The sequence below is a fragment of the Nelumbo lutea genome, chromosome 5 (genome assembly GCF_056320005.1).
Source record: "Nelumbo lutea isolate HS-2025 chromosome 5, American lotus-T2T, whole genome shotgun sequence".
Lineage (NCBI taxonomy): Eukaryota > Viridiplantae > Streptophyta > Magnoliopsida > Proteales > Nelumbonaceae > Nelumbo > Nelumbo lutea.
Genome location: NC_142688.1, coordinates 80,705,236 through 80,722,022, shown reverse-complemented (window position 1 = coordinate 80,722,022; position 16,787 = coordinate 80,705,236).

Below are 16,787 nucleotides of genomic sequence, written 5' to 3'. Positions count from 1 at the left end.
AGGCATGATTTCAAATTCTCTCTTGTAACCAGCTGCTGCTTCTCTATCTTGAGAGCCAATTCAAAGGCATGATTTAAGTCCTAAATGTGAATTGTAGACAATTCATTTTTGGTATCATCCCTTAGTCCATTCGTGAAACGAACTAATTTGTGCCTTTTACTTTCTGTAATATCACATCTAATATATAATTCATCAAATTTATGCATATATTGAGCTACAGATAGCATACTGTACTTTTCTTACAAACACTTCTTCATCTCTACCCATGTGGTAATAGGATATTCACCTTTATTTTCTAGTCGTTGCTCAAGAGTTCTCCACCATACTTTAGCATGACCCTCGAGTTTCATGCGTGTAAATCTAAATCTTTGTTTTTCAGATATATCATGCCAATCGAAATATTCTTTTAGTTTAGCAATCAATGCTTGCCAGTCTTCATCTCCCTTGAAATTAGGCACTACCCATTCTCTTCTAACATTCTTGAAAACCTTACTCCTATAGCCAACATTACTAGATCAAATCAATCATAGACCATTCATATGGTTCAAAAACCCTATTATCATTGGTTCTAGACCCATGAAATTGTTTAAATGGTAGTCTAGGCCTATAGAACATGGTGACTAATCATTAGCTTTGATACCAGAACTGATGCAGTAGGACTGGAACAAACTATCACAGGACAGAAAGAGAGAGAAATCCCAAGGAATCACTCCAATGAGTCCTAGAATCACTATATGGTTTGTAGGAATCACTCCATATGGCAAACTTGCAAGAGAGCTCTAAAGAAATCTTCATTCATTCATTCATTAGCTTCAAAAGGAAGAGAAAACATCTATTTATATAGCGACTTGTGTGGCTTGGAATATTGTTCACCATAATTACAAAAAGCCACTCCTTGTCTTGTGACTTGTGCATCAAGAAACATAATAACTTTCTACCTACTAATGCAAATATACTGAAAATCGAAAGACAAGCTCTATTAAACTAGAGAAACAAGACGTTATAGCCCAGGCTCACATGGGACTAGTTAAAATGACAAAAATACCCATACTTTCCAAATATTAAAAAATACAGAAAATTTTGGAAAATTCCAAATTTGATTCTTCATCTCCTGCATTAACCTACCTCCGGTTGAAAATTTAGTTCCATAATTTCTATTTCAACTTCACCCAATTCAAGTAAGGCCTTGCAACTATCATAAGGTGTGATGTCAATCGGGTTTTTCAGTTTTAACTCTCTCGGAATCACCTGTGCGATTCTTTTCCAATCCTTTGGTTGTGCTGGTGTTTCAGCCATATACTTCCTCCCCACTCCTTTCCACCAGTTGCTAACAGTTTATGGTTTCTTCTTCCCTTTTCCACAATTACCAAGCTCTTCTTAGTGATTTCTTCCTTTCCAAGGCTCCTATCCACGTCTTTGCCCCTGCTGAAGACTGTTTGTTTCATTTTTAACCGAAGAAAAAAGTCACACAACCCAATAACTTCATTCCAGCCTTGACCCTTTCTACCTTCAGGGAAGTACACTATCTGCTTCTTTCTTTTACCAAAATGTTCCTGTAGTGCTATGTAAAAACCTTTGGCATTCTTTTTGCATTCCACCACATCCCTTTTTCTTTCTTTTAAGCCAAACTTCTTGTAGTTTACTTGCTTACCTTTAGAGCTTGCTCCCATCATAAACTTCTTTAGCCATTCAATCACTTCGTAGCCTTCCAGCAAAACCATAGCTTTCTTAGCCTCTCTAATATTCAGGGTCGACAACCTTTTATTCTCATTTCTTCAAAGATGAAGTTTTTAGCTTCAATCTTCAGAACTTTCTTCCATTTTGAAGCTTCCACAAACCTCTTTATCATTTTGCAGATTATGGTTTGTTATTCTAGTCCTATCAATCTCTGTAACTGTGTTCTTGTGCTATTAACTCTTCTTTGAGTCTTGTTGTAGCTAAATCTGCAGGTCAGACTGGCTCCCACTTGGGTACAGCAAAAATTAGCAAAATGTTGGAGGGGAAGGAGGTGATAGGTAGAGGTGGGGGGTTAATGAGGAGAGGAAAGAATATGAAAGCTTGTGATGAGATTATTCCAAGAGCAAGTAGAACAAGAGTTCAAGGAAAACTCAGTTGGGATATTGGAGGGTGACACTCTAGCTCCCGAGAGGCATTTGGAGGAAGTGGGAAACAGAAGGTAGTAGAAATGAATGAGAGAGTAGAATATGAAAGGTAGAGGTGAGGAGGGGGAGGTTATTGAGGGGAAAGAATATGAGAGCTTGCGATGAAATTATTCCAAGAGCAAGTAGAACAAGAGTTCAAGGAAAACTCAGTTGGGATATTGGAAGGTGACACTCTAGTTCCCGAGAGGCATTTGGAGGAAGTGGGAAACAAAAGGAAAGAGTTGAAGAGTAAAATGCTAAACCATGAAGGATTAAAAGTCTTTCTTCATTCTCTTCTCTTATTTTCTCATTTGTTTTTTCCTGTGACTACTTGCTTTTCTGTGCTGGGAACTTTATTTCACCACCCATACATTCAACATTGTAAGATCCCTAGACAGTATGAACAAACAGTAAAGGGAGACTCACTTCTTTTATTGCTTGAAAAATAACTGTTTCTACAATGCTTTGATATCTGAGAGACTTCACACTTGAGATTTGGCATATTAACCGACTAAAACAAAGAGGGAAATAACGCCTTCAAAGAAACAAAAACTAGATGACCAAGTCGGATATGCCGCACCATTATTTGATCAATAGATTGAAGAAACATTATGACCAAAATGACTCATGCTAAGAGATGATGAAGGTCTAGCATCTAGAAGATAAATACCATCCACCTCATGGTTATTCCCAATCATCCTCTTGGAAGCAATGTCCTGAAATACACAATGATTAGGGTAGAAAGTTACTGAACATTGTAAAGCTTTGGTGATACTACTAATTGATAATAAAGTTGTATTAAGATTAGGAACATGCAAGATAATAGATAAACTTAAAAGAATCAGTAACCCTAACATTGCCCTTTCTAGAGATAGGAGCAAGGGACCCATCAATAGTAGAAACTTTATCCCTCCTTGAAGACAAAGAATAAGCATGAAACAGAATGCTAGTCATGTGGTCTGATGTACCTGAATTTATGATTTAATAAATGGGCTTACTGGTAGTGACAACGTAAGCAGATTAAGAAGATGCCTTAGTACTTGAGGCAGTGGAAGATGTGGCTGTAGTTGGATGTACATGCAGGACTAGAATTTGTTGCAGCATTCTCAATTTGAGATATGTATCTATTGTACTTTCAATCTCAGCCTTGGCATCAGCTAAAGATTCCATTGCTGGATAAGGAGATATAGGAGAGGGGCTTGTGGCAACTGGCTCTATAGTAGTAGAGATTGTATTTGTACTTCTCTTCTTCCCACCTCCCTTCCTGAATCTTGTTGGCATCAACTACGGGTGCAATTTCCAACGGTTATCTCCTGTATGCTTAGGTTTCTTATGGTAGTCACATATACTGTCCTTAGTGTCATAATTGCTGCCTTATTCTGAGGTGCCTTAGTTTTAGATATAGGATGATCTGCATCATAACTTTCCTCTTACACTCCTCATTGCGAACAAGAGAATAAGCTTGAGAGAGGGAGATGTCCTTGGTGAAAATGTACTGGTAAGTATTGATAAAAAAAAAAAGTACTAGTGAGTGATATCATACTCATACTCAAAGCTAAGACTAGCCAAAATTCAAAGACTTTGTTTCTTTCAATAAACTTATCTACCTCAGCATACTATTACACTCGAGAGGGTGTAAGGTAGAAAAAATAGGAATATGGCATATCTCCATGATTCAGGTTGTAAATCCACATCTTCAACTCATAAACTCTCTCAATATCAAGGGATTTAAATTATGTTTTTGCTACATTATTCCGGCCTTAGCAATTTCCCCCATATGTAGTGTCTTCTAATATGCGGCTCAGTGTTATAAAAGCACAAGGCGCAAAAAAAGCGCAAGGGCCAATTTGTGCTTGAGGTACAAGGTGAGGCATGCACCTTTTTAAGCAAGGGCACGATATTACAAAAAAAGCTAAAAAATAAAAAAGTTAGAAAATTAAAAAAAAGCCAAAAAATTAAAAAAATGCAAAAAATATTAAACAATGTTAATAAAAAAATATAAACTTAAACTTTAAAATAAATATTTTAAAAACCTATTATCTAAAATTAAAATACACCCACAATATCTTTTTCTCTTTAATTGAATTGCTTCAAGTAGCTAATGTGATGTAAAACATATTGCATTCTTGATTCTCTGAGTCGCCTTTGTATCATGCCCCTCGAGGCAAGCCCGAACAAGTCTATGTTAGGGTCTGAAATTCTTATTTCTCACATAAAAAATAACAATTTTATAATTTTTATTGTCTTTTAAGAAGATAGTTTATTGCAATTAATGAATGAACAACATTAGCAAATAGGGGGTTCTCAGAGCATAGTATTAATCAACATTAGCAAATAGGGGGTTCTCATATAGTACTGTACCACGCCTTAGGTGCGCCTTTTAAATCACTGATGTGGCTGCATAGTATTAATCAACCATGACATCACCATATAATTTATTCTCTTGCTTCCACCTAGAGTGAGTGGAATCCTTAGAAATAGGTTTAACTGTGTCACTCGTGATGTATCCAAGTTTGAGCTCACTCTAGATAGTGTCATCTAGCCTCACAGAGATGATCTCAAAGTTTTCTTGTGATCACTCCCACTAGGGTCCAGCTTCACTAAAACGTTTTCAAACACTATCAAACACCCACAACCAAAGAATCTTTATAGTCCTAAATGTTAAAGTGGTTGGCTTAATGCATTCCATCAGTCTTAAGGCTTTTGGCATATTGGTTAAGCACACAACAGAATCACTCTAGTAGCAAACCCTAGATTGGTCTAGTAGAGAGTCTCTTATACCTAGAGAAGGAAGGTAACAAGAACAAAGGATCAATCTCTTCCAGATGATAAGGAATCCAAACCGATCTCTTGTAGGGATGAAATAATGTCAAACAGAAACAAAAATCTGGCTACACCACTTAATTACCACTTTTGGAATCTGCCAATCATACCCAGTGTTAAAAGCGCAAGCATATGCAAAATGAAAATGTAAACATAACAAGCATATTCAAGCACTCAACAATTTAGCATAGTGGAACTTCCTAGCTCTTTATTTCTTTTCCAATTGCATTACTCTAATAAAAAAAAATTATATATCATTCCTTTCCATTTTCATCATTAATAAAAAAATATTATTTATCATACTTATTGTTGTTTAATATGTTGAATATATGATATTAAAAATGTTCTCATTTTTTTTAATTTATATATATATATTTGTATTTTATCTATTTTTGAATTTTATTATTTAATTGTAGCAACATAGATTGACTCATTTGACCCAAAATGGTTTAATTTCTTACCACCACCTAGATGAAAACACTATTTTTTCCAATAGATTTTAAAAGCGTAAGTTTTTATATTATTGGAATTATTAATTAATTATGTATGGATTTAGTTAATAGAATTTAATAATAATAAGAAACAAAAATGCCTTATATATGATTCAATGAAGGTGAATTCAAGTTAATACCTTAAGTGTTGGATTTAATGAGAGAGAATTGAATGCATTGAATATCTTATAATTACCTTTTTTCAACTCATTTAATATCAATAATCAATTACCCTATTTGCCTTTATTTTTATCAATAAATTTAAATATGGAGGGGTAAATATTGTCCATAGAAAATTCCAAAAATATTTTTGAGGATATTCATACTTTTTAAAGTAGTATAGATTAGCTTGTCATTATATGTAAAACTGTATTCTGAATCAAATAACAAGAGGCACTAGGACTCCTATCCTTGTCCCATACAGCTACTATTATCATATTAAAGTGTAGAATGCTGATTAGACTAACCTTTAATCCCACTGATCAGTGGTTGAAAAAATAATAATTTTTATACCGAGATCTTCGATTTGTTTGCTCTGCACAATGGGTCTAGTTTGATTATCAGATTATTGTGATTGAATGGGTAAAATCCCAAATTACCCTTAGGGAACCTAAGGCAGCATTTGGATAAGCTTTGGCTTTTGAACTTTTTGAAGTCCAAATAGAAGCCTTTTACTTTGGGCTTTTGGCTTTGGAACCTGCTTGGTAAATCTGTTTCGGAAGCATTATTTTCGAAGTAAAAGCTCAAAGTGGGTGTTTGTTAAAACCAAACTACTTTCTAACTTACACATACACATAGCACCACCATATTGGCTAGAATTAAAATGTAGTATTTCAGTTTATTAAATTATCATAAAGAAAAGCACACTGTACCTGTCTAGCTAATGTTAAAGCCACGAATTAAAAAAAAAAAAACACTAATGGATGCACCACACTACATAATCAATATAGCAAACAACAAGACCATCATGCAAATTAATAACCAACAACAATGCAACATTATATGTTGCAACCACAGCAGGCCCATATCAACAACAATGCACTTGGTGATTGAACAGGCCTATCTGTGTATTTTGTCTCATCATCATCTACCCAATAGAAGCTATTATTATGCCCCTATTGAACAAAATACACATTTTTAGTAATTTAAGATACGCAATCTTCATGAAGAGTTGAGTTTGAGCATCTTCACCTCCCACACAGGACATTGGTAAAAAAACTACTAATTTTTTTTTGGTGTTTTTGCCATATATAGCCTCATCCTGCCTTTACCATATTCATACTCCGAAACTTGATGAACTCGATTCATATATAATAATATGCAATACTTTTCATCCATCAATAACAATAATATAAAATGAATATTTAGGCATTCAAGCATTAAAAAACGTTTTCATATTGAAATCCAAAATTCATATAGTGCATGAAAGTGTTTCAAAGAGTAAGAGAAATTGACAACATGTTAAAAAAAATGTCATAATCATTTAGTGCCCATTAGACTGTTTAGAAGCTCATGTATTTCATGGTATTCTCAAATTGTAGGCTAATGCCATTTGTCTCATGATTTCATCTCTAATTCTCTCCATTTCTATACGCCCTTGTGTCCCTTTAGGCCCTGTTTGCTTTTCGGTATGTTATTTATCCGGGTAAATGCGATTACCTGGGTAAGTTTTTCCTGGGAAACACTTACCTAGTTTAGTGTATTTACCCATGTTCTTTTATTTCCCAAGTAAAAAAAAGGAAATGATCATTTTAGCCATACAAATCCATTATTAAAAGGGGAATTAGTCCCATTCAAGTGCTGGAAACTTCCCCTAGGTGGAAAAGTTATTACCCACCGAAGAGATGGGTATCACTTAATCGGGTAAGTGGTACCCAGGAAAATAAACTTTCCCTAGCACCCACATTAATATGAAAAAAGAACATAGGATTCTTTGTCAATGGGAACCAAAATCCAAAAAAAGAACACCCCTTTATTGAATTGTACCAATGTTGGTTGGTTCATGGATATTTCCTCCACGCACAATCATATTTCATTCGGAAAATTGGTTAATGTGTTCATCATTAAATGCTCTCCTATGAATAAAATTGTGCAAAGCACACCAAACAAATACAATGATATGATTTTTTATCTTGTAAGGAGGCATCATTTTTTGAATTGAGAATTGTGCTTTTAGAATCCCAAAACACCTTTGAATTACATGAAGAATGAACTTGATTAACGACCCCATTTGGCGTGTCTTTCCATGTGGTCTTTTGGCTGTTTATAAGTTGGGTAGATTGTGCCGCACTCTTTTTTCATTTGATTCGTAACAGATTTAACCGCCAAAAGTTGGTGCATTGAAAAAATGAGAGAAGCCTATTTTGGACTGTTTTCGGGAAACTCCAAATAGAGCTTTTCGCATCTTTCTCACTTTATTCTTGTGTGGAAAGACACGAAAAGACATGGAAAGACGTGTGGTAGCCAAACTAATTGCAGGATGCTCAGATCTTCATGCAAAAAGTTCAATGCATCTTTTGATTGTTAGAGCTAATAGAAGATCTCAAAAAGACTTGTCAAACAGCTCCGTACTCTTTTGCATCTCTTGGTTGTCGTCCTCTTTCCCTAAAATATTGGAGATGATAACCTCGGTAAGGAAAAATAAACCTCTCCATATTTGTATACCCAGAGTCCACCATATAGTATTTAACTATAAATCAAAGTATAAATTACAATGAAATGTGGAGGACAAAAAGAAAAAAAGGAAACAATTGGCTAAGTGATTTAGAATGCATATTACCTCTATGAGGACAGTAAAATTTCATGGATGGATTAGAAACAACCTCCATTATTACTCTAGAAATAAAAATGAACAACATATTGAAGGAACAAGCATACATTACATTTTGGGTTGTAATTGTACTTCTCCCACAATAATGTATTTGTTTGTCTTGAGGGACATATACATGCACATGTGTCTCATCAATGGCACCTACACATTTTGGGGATAAAAGACGTAACATGTTATTTTAATGTGATCTCCACCTAACACTGCCTTACCTTGAAAAATGGGTAGGACTTCGGTTACTGCTTATCTCAACTTGAACATTATTCGTGTCTAGAGGTGCTATCAAGTCCTTTGCTAGCTCTTCCATTGCTTTTAGCATCGCTAACCATTGTCCAAATCTCAGTGTTCACATTGCAACCACCAAAACCCTAGGTAATTAGTCCTGGGTACCAATCACATCGTAGACACTATAGGTCTAAGAAACCAGTCTCGGGCATCGACTATTTTCTTGGATAACCAAAGCCCTAGGTAACTAATCCAAGGCATCAAACCAGTCCTAGGCACTCAACGGAAAGCCTTGGGTAATTTTGTCTCAAACACTCAACGCAAAGCATTGGGTAACCAGTTCTCATTAATAGCATTGGTTAACTAGTCATGGACACTCAGCAAAAGCTCTAGGTAATTAGTCAGGCACCAAAAGCCTTAGGTAATCAGTCAAAGGCATTTCAATGCATTGAGTAACTAGTCTCAGGCATTCAAAAGCCTTGGGTAACTAGTCCTAAGCAACAATAACATGTCTGTTTTTCTACATTTATTCACATTTTTTTTTGGGTAAAATATAAAAACTTCTTCTGAAGTTTCTGACAATCATAAAACCTCCCCTATAGTTTCATTTTATCAAAAACCTCTCCTATATTTTTGAAAAATTCAACAAATACCTCCCTCTCATCACTGATCAAACGGAAAACGTTAAAGAGATGATCATTTTTTTTTCAAAATTCTTATTTTACCCTTTTACAAATTAACATTCATCAATTTCTGTATTTTACCCAAAAAAATGGAGGGTTTTCTTTTCTTTTTCTTCTCTCCACTCCCTCACTCTTTCTCTCTACTCTATGTCTGCTGCGGTCTACCTATGCCAAAAGGAGCTCACATCCTCTGCATCTATGTTGCAGAAAAAAATTGAAATACCTAAAATCCAGCCTCTCAAATCTCTCGCCTATTTAGTTTCACCCTCTCCCACCTCTCCCTTTCGAGATCAAAGTCCTCTCTCTTCAACCACCAAAATCGCCCCCACCTCTCAGATTTCTGTAGCCTTGTGAAGGTTTACTGCTACAATCGTGGAGCGTTGCATATAAAAGATCATGGAACCGTTAATCCACTCCTCTTTAATACTATTGCACTCAATAAGAAAACACAAATAACCCAAAACTAGAAACATGGCTCGATTGTTTTCATTCTTTAGAGAAGTACCCAAAAAACATGAATCACCCAAGTCAACTGTCTGGTTGCTGAATCTCAATGCCCTTTCCCTTTGCTGTCGTCAATGTCATCCAGAAGGAACACGTAAATGTTGATCCATTGGTACCGAAGGTTTTTGGATATGAGAGACAAAGAGAGACCAGTTTGAGGTGACTGGTCTAGTTTGGATAATGGAGTATGGGGCAAGAAGAATTATCTCAAGAATTGGATTGACTCTTCAGTTTTCAGTTCATTGAAGTATCAATAAAAGAGAGTGGATGAGTGAATTCAGGTGGGTTAAGCATAGAGATTAGGTGTTCTTAAATCATGTTTTTCAAATGGCTTAAGCTTCGACTTTTGTTTTTAACAATTAGTGATGCCGTCAAATCTCATTGTTTTGCTTTTGGATGAGAAAACTAGACACTCAATTATACAAATGAGTCATGTCCATTAAGAACTGGCCATGGCTTTAGCTTGTTTTATTTAATTGGATCATTTGCTAGATGGTGGAGTTGGGATGGACAGAAACCGAAAGTCGAACAACGTTCACAAAAGAATCGGAGACGATGATATTTGAGGGGAGACAGGAGAGATTTGAAAGTTGAGAAGTGGGATTTTTTTTAATCCAAACGTCTGTTAATGGTCTTTGATTCCATTAAGTTTAATGGTCATAAGCAAGAATGATGTGGCACAAATTCATCAGCCGACGGATTCAACACAAGAGAACGTTCAAGTAGGTGAAGAGTGAAGGGATGAGAGATCCATCGTATGGACGCCCAAATCTTGTGGAATAAGGTGGGTGAATTTCAACAATTTTTCTCTCCCCTTCAATTGGGAATCGAATTCCCTATTTAGAAAATCACATTTTCAAGGATCAATCTTGAACCATAAACTGAACCAGATATGAACAAAAGCAGTAGGAGACAATTATACTTGATATAGAGAATCAATATCTCCCAATGGAGGTGTTCACGTCCAAGGAAGGATCCAAAGACTACTCCCGCTGAAAATGGCACAGTGTAGGATGGGGCAGAATTAGCAGAGTTTTTCTCCAAGAACCTAGTCTTTCGCAAGAAATATAGGATGGCACGTGAGTACAGCTTCCAGTTAGTCATTTCATAAAGGGCTGATATCAAGATCGAATCTTGATATTCTCCTACAAAATTGGAGCTCGAAGTGGAGGTCTGGCGGCGACAGGAAGGAGGCGACAAGAAAGTATTTCGCAGAGATTGCATAAATCTTTTTTTTTGTGATTTCAACTCTAAAGACTAGAGAACTTGGTGGTGTGTTTTCTGTTGTGTCTAAAGGTTGCCGCCCCTTCTTTTTCTTGTAACCCTAAAGGATAAGCTCCTAATCCAATTAGGAGTTGCTGATCCAAATCACATTTAGATCAGGCTTCCCTTTAGGTGATAAGGATAAACCCTTATCTTATCTGTAGATTAGATCAGTCCTCTCCTAATCCTATTAGGAGGCTCATAGATTTAAATCTTATTTAGATCTTGGACTCTCTGAGTGGATAGGGTCAAGGCCCAATCCTATCAACTGATTTAATCCCAGATCCGCCCCTCATTTAAACTGGTCAAATCAGCCTAGTTCGAAATGGGCTTCAAGCCCTTTAATGTTGTGTGTTCACTTAGCCTTCCAAATTGCTGCCTAGTTGGGATTCCTTGTATGGCGTGGGACCCAAACATTGATCTACACATCAGCCACATGGGTTTGGCCCAACCTTTGTTACAAGGCCTGACTGAATACACTGCTATGGACAGTGCACCCCTTGAAACCCATCAAATGGGCTCTATGGGCCCAACACTTACCCTAAGTGGCCCCTGGGCCAAGCCACCTTGTAACACCCAGGGACTGTGGGCAGATGCAAGATTAGCCCATCAGGTATTGCCCTCAATGGTCTTACACTCAACCTTTCAGCCTATAATGATCAAACACTACCCGACAAAAGATGACCTCTCCCTTGGCTGCAAGGAACAGTGTTGCACTCTCTTCCTATATGGATATTGGGAATTAAAACCTTTTGCAAACATTTTAGAAACCATAATACATATACTTTTATATCTCATATAAAATATATTTTGCAAAACAAATCTCAATGATTGAAATCAGCTACCGGCAGACTTGGTTTCCATCAGAGAGAGTGCATCCCCGATCATTACCTCTGTCCGGCAAAGGGGCTGATTCTATCATTATGATCACCCACTCAGATGAATTCTCAAACTGTCCCAACATACCCAAGTTTTGACCCCCGCTAAGGATCTCACTGATTGATACATCAAAGACAACCCAATCCGACACCTAGTGTAGTATCATAATCGAGTCTAGGGGTCGGGTGTAACTTTTCAGTTTTGCCCATTAATCTCCAAGGTCCAGGCAATACTGAAAATCTGGTCCAGTTCAAAGATTCAATTGATCCTACATTGCATGTGCCTAGGGTTTCACCCTAGCAGCTGAGACAAGCCACCCCAACCGACTTAGTGGCACATCAGTGTCAGCCTTATCAGGATAGGTCTCCCTAGATCGACCCACTGGCTATGAACATTCTAAACTAATATGAGTCTCATTAAGTGTCCAGTTTAAGGGTATTACACAAAAACATACCAAGGGAACATGAATCAAATATGTAATTTTATTCATTTACAATAAACTCATAATGTACATCATTCTGATTAGAGCTAAAGGCATGCAAAATTGTCCAACAAAGAGATGAAAGCCGAGCACTGTTAGAGCTAGCACAAGAGAACGTTCAAGCAGAGAGCCAAAGACTACAGATCCACTAAAGCTCTTCATGATCTCCATCTCTGAAAAAAAAACAGAGAGAGAAGAGATAAGAGAAACCTAGGGAGGTAGGGAACTCTGGTTTGACGAGAAGGGTCTGCAAGGGTTTTAAAGAGGAAGGTATGACCTTTTTGAAGGGATAGAAAATCCATCATATGGACGCCCAAAGATTGTGGAATAAGGGGGCCGAATTTCAAAAATTTCTGTCCCTTCAACTGGGAATCGAATTCCCTATTTAGAAAATTATATTTTCAAGGATCATTCTTGAACCATAAACTAAACCAGATCTAAACCAAAAGGAGTAGGGAGAGATAATATCTGATAAAGAGAAATAATATATCTCAATAGAGGTGTTCACGCCCAAGGAAGGATCCAAAATCTGCTTCCACTGAAGATGGTGCAATGCAGGGTGAAGCAGAATCAGCAGTGTTCTTCCAAAAGAACTTGACTCTTCTCAAGAATCACCTGGATGGCTTGTGAATATAACTCCCACCTATCTTTTCTCCAAAAGATTGGAATCATGATCCAATCTTGATTTCTCCCAAGAACTGGAGATCGAATTGCTGAAGGTGGCGACTACAGGAAGGAGGCGGCTAGAGAGTATTTGCAGGGAGCAGAATTCTCTCTTCGGTGATTTTAGCTCTGAAGACAAGACTATCTATTGCTTGTGATTGTGTTGGGATGTCTAAAGGCTACCGCCCCCTCTTCCTTTTATAGACTTAAAGGGATAAGCTCCTAATCCCATTAAGAGTTGCTAACCCAAATCATATATGGATTAGAAGTCCCTTTAAGATAAGGGAACCCTTATCTTATCTGCAGATTAGATTAGCCATCTCCTAATCTAATTAGGAAGTTTCCAGATCTAAATCTTTTTTAGATCTTGGACTCTCTAAGTGGATAGGGTGTGGGCCCAATCCTATTAGCTGATCTTATCTCAGGATTCGCCCCTTAAGTGACTAATCAAATTAGCCTAGTTCGAAATGGGCTTAAGGCCCATTTAAGGTTATGTATTCATTTAGCCTTCCAAACTGCTGCCCAGTTGGGCTTCCTTGTATGGCGTGGGATTGATCTGCACATCAGCCACATGGGTTCAGCCAAACCTTTGTTACAAGGCTTGGCCGAATACACTGTTATGGACAGTGCACCCCCTGAAACCCATCAGATGGGCTCTATGGGCCCAACACTTACCCTAATTGGTCTCTGGGCCAAGCCACCTTGTAACACCCAGGGATTGTGGGCAGATGCAAGATTAGCCCATCAGGTATTATCTTCAATGGTCTTACACTTAACCTCTCAGCCCATAATGACATACACTGCTCGACAAGAGAGGACCTCTCCCTCGGTGCAAGGAACAATGTTGCACTCTCTCTAGTATGGATCCCAGGAATTAAAACCTTTTGCAAATCATTTCGAAACCATAATTTATATACTTTTTTATCTCATATAAAATATATTTTGCAAAACAAATTTCAATGATTGAAATCGGTTGTCGGCAGTCTTGGTTTCCATTTGTGAGAGTGCATCCCTGATCATTACCTTTGTCCGACAAAGGGGCTGATCTTGTCACTATGATCACCTACTCAGATGAATTCTCAAACTATCCCAACATACCCAGGTTTTGACCCCCGCTAAGGATCTCACTGATTGGTACATCAAAGACAACCTAATCCAACACCTAGTGCAGTATCATAACCGAGTCTAGGTGTCGGATCGGGCTGTCTTTGATATGCCAATCATTGAGATCCTTAGCGGGGGTCAAAACCTGGGCATGTTGGGGCAGTTTGAGATTTCATCTGAGTGGGTGATCATAGTGATAGGATCAGCCCCTTTGTCGGACAAATGTAATGATTAGGAAGGCACTCTCTCTGATGGAAACCAAATGCCGACAGTTGATTTCAATCATTCGAATTTTGTTTTGCAAAATTAATATATATGTATATATATATGTATATGTACAGTTTTAAAATGTTTGCAAATGGTTTTAATTCCCGGGATCCATGTGAGTAGAGAGTGCGGCACTGTTCCTTGCATCCGAGGGAGAGGTCCTCTCTTGTCGGGCAGTGCTTGATCATTAAAGGCTGAGAGGTTAAGTGTAAGAACATTTAGGATAGTACCTGATGGGATAATCTTGTACCTGCCCACAGTCCTTAGGTTTTTATAAGATGGTTTGGCCCAGGGACCACTTAATGTAAGTGTTGGGCCCATAGGGTCCATGTGATGGGCTCAGGGGTTTATTGAGCTTTTCAGTGAATTCGGTTGGGCCTTGTAATAAAAGCTGGGCCGAACCCATGTGGCTTGTGTATAGATCAATGCTTGGGCCCCACACCATACAAAGAAGCCCAACTGGGCAGCAGATTGGAAACTAGTTAAGCACTGAACACTTAAATGGGCCAAAAGCCCATTTCAAGCTGGACTGATATGATTACCCATCTATGGGGCGTATCTAGGATTAAAGTTAGAAATGGATTGGGCCTTTTAACCTTATTCACTTTGGGAAACCAAATTCAAATCAGATTTGAATCTGGTAACCTCTTGATAAGATCAGGAGTAAGCTAACGTAATCTGCAGATAGGATTAAGATCATCCCCTATCCAAATACTGATTTGGATTGGGATAGCTCTTAATCAGGAAGTTTCTTAATAAAAAAGAAAGGAGGAGAAACCCTAAGAGAGATCAATATCAGATTTAGAACAGGGGTTTTGTGCAAGCAAGAAAGCATCCTGCAAATAGAGATTGGATCTCATACAAACTCTAGAAAGAAGAGGAGATATTCAACCATTTTCATCCCAGGAGTTCTCCTCTAACCGCCGCCATTCTTCATTACAAGATTCGATCTTTGAAGAAGAAAGAAATCAAGAAATTGTTTCTTGACGTCAGCTTTGCAGAAAAGACTGAAAAGATCTGGTGCTCAGAGTTTCCCGAGGATTCTTGCGAAGGATCCAGTGTGTAGGACTCAATCTGCTGGTTCCGTTCCACATACAGCTGTGTCATCTTCAGCAGGAGCAGATCTTGGTGTCCTGTTTGGGCGTGAACACCAACTTTGGGAGATACTGCTTCTCTGGATTAGGTATAATTCCTCCATTTCCTTTTGGTTCAGATTTGGTTCGATTATGATTCAAGTAGGATCCTTGAATATTATATTCTAAATTTAGGGAATATGATTCCCAATTGGAAGAAGGTAGGAAAATTTTTGAAATTCGCCCACCCATTCCGCAACCTTCATGGTGTTCATTAGATGGACCCTACCATTTTTTCAGTGGTATCAGAGCCATAGGTTTGAATCTTGATCCAAAAGAAAATCAGATCTGAACTTGCACAGATGGACAGAAGATGTTCTGCCAAGGTTTGCGCAGATTGTTTTGTTTATTTCAAGAAACTGTTTCTTGTTAAGGGCAATTGATCTGAAATTAATTTTTGTTAAATCCAAAATTTATTTAGAACAGTTCTTTATTTATTTTGATTTAATAGACTGTTCGAACCTGGAGATCGCAGTGCAGATTTGGTGCAGATGGTCTGCGCGCCCTTTTTTCTCTTTTATTCATTCCTTTTATTCAATTCAGTCTGTAAATAATTTTTTTTTATTTTCTAGATTGAATGTATAGGATTTGATCAAGAATGTAATTAATTAATAGAAATAGGATTTCTATAATTTTTTATTTTTTTGATTAAAGAAGAAGGCGGTGCTGGAGATTTGCAAATGGAGAAATCGCTTTCTACAATTTGTAGTTTGTGAAACTGCAACCCTAGTGATTAACTTCTATTTTGTAGGTGGTGCGAACAGTCCATACTTGATTTGTGATTATTTAAAATCAAAATGATTAATTTCAGATCTTTCATGGATTTATTCTTGAATTGAAAATCAGTTTCGGACAATTTCGGACTAGATTGGACCAAAATTGTTTGGACCGAATCTAGGGTTCAAAGGGGATTATTTTCAGTCTAATTTTTTTCTCTCTTGCAGTTCCAAATCTGATGTTCAATTACAAGGATTAATTTGGCCCACTTGTAAAGGCCAATTTTAAAAGGTTAAAACTACAAAAGCCCACTCTTGTGAGAAAAGCTATATGGGCTGAATTTCTATCTGCGATTCAGCCCATACACCTAGTAGACACTAATTGTTAATGTTATGTTTTTAAATGGGCTATTCAATGGGCTTTACAACAGTTAATTGATTTGATCAATTCTTCCTTTACATGTGATGTTTGGATGTTTGTTGTGTTGCGATCATGGGCCATAAGCACTTGGCCCATGATGACTCGTTAGTGGCTTTTGCACACACCATGGTTGAATGCACATCATTGCTATGGTGTCCTAGAAGGT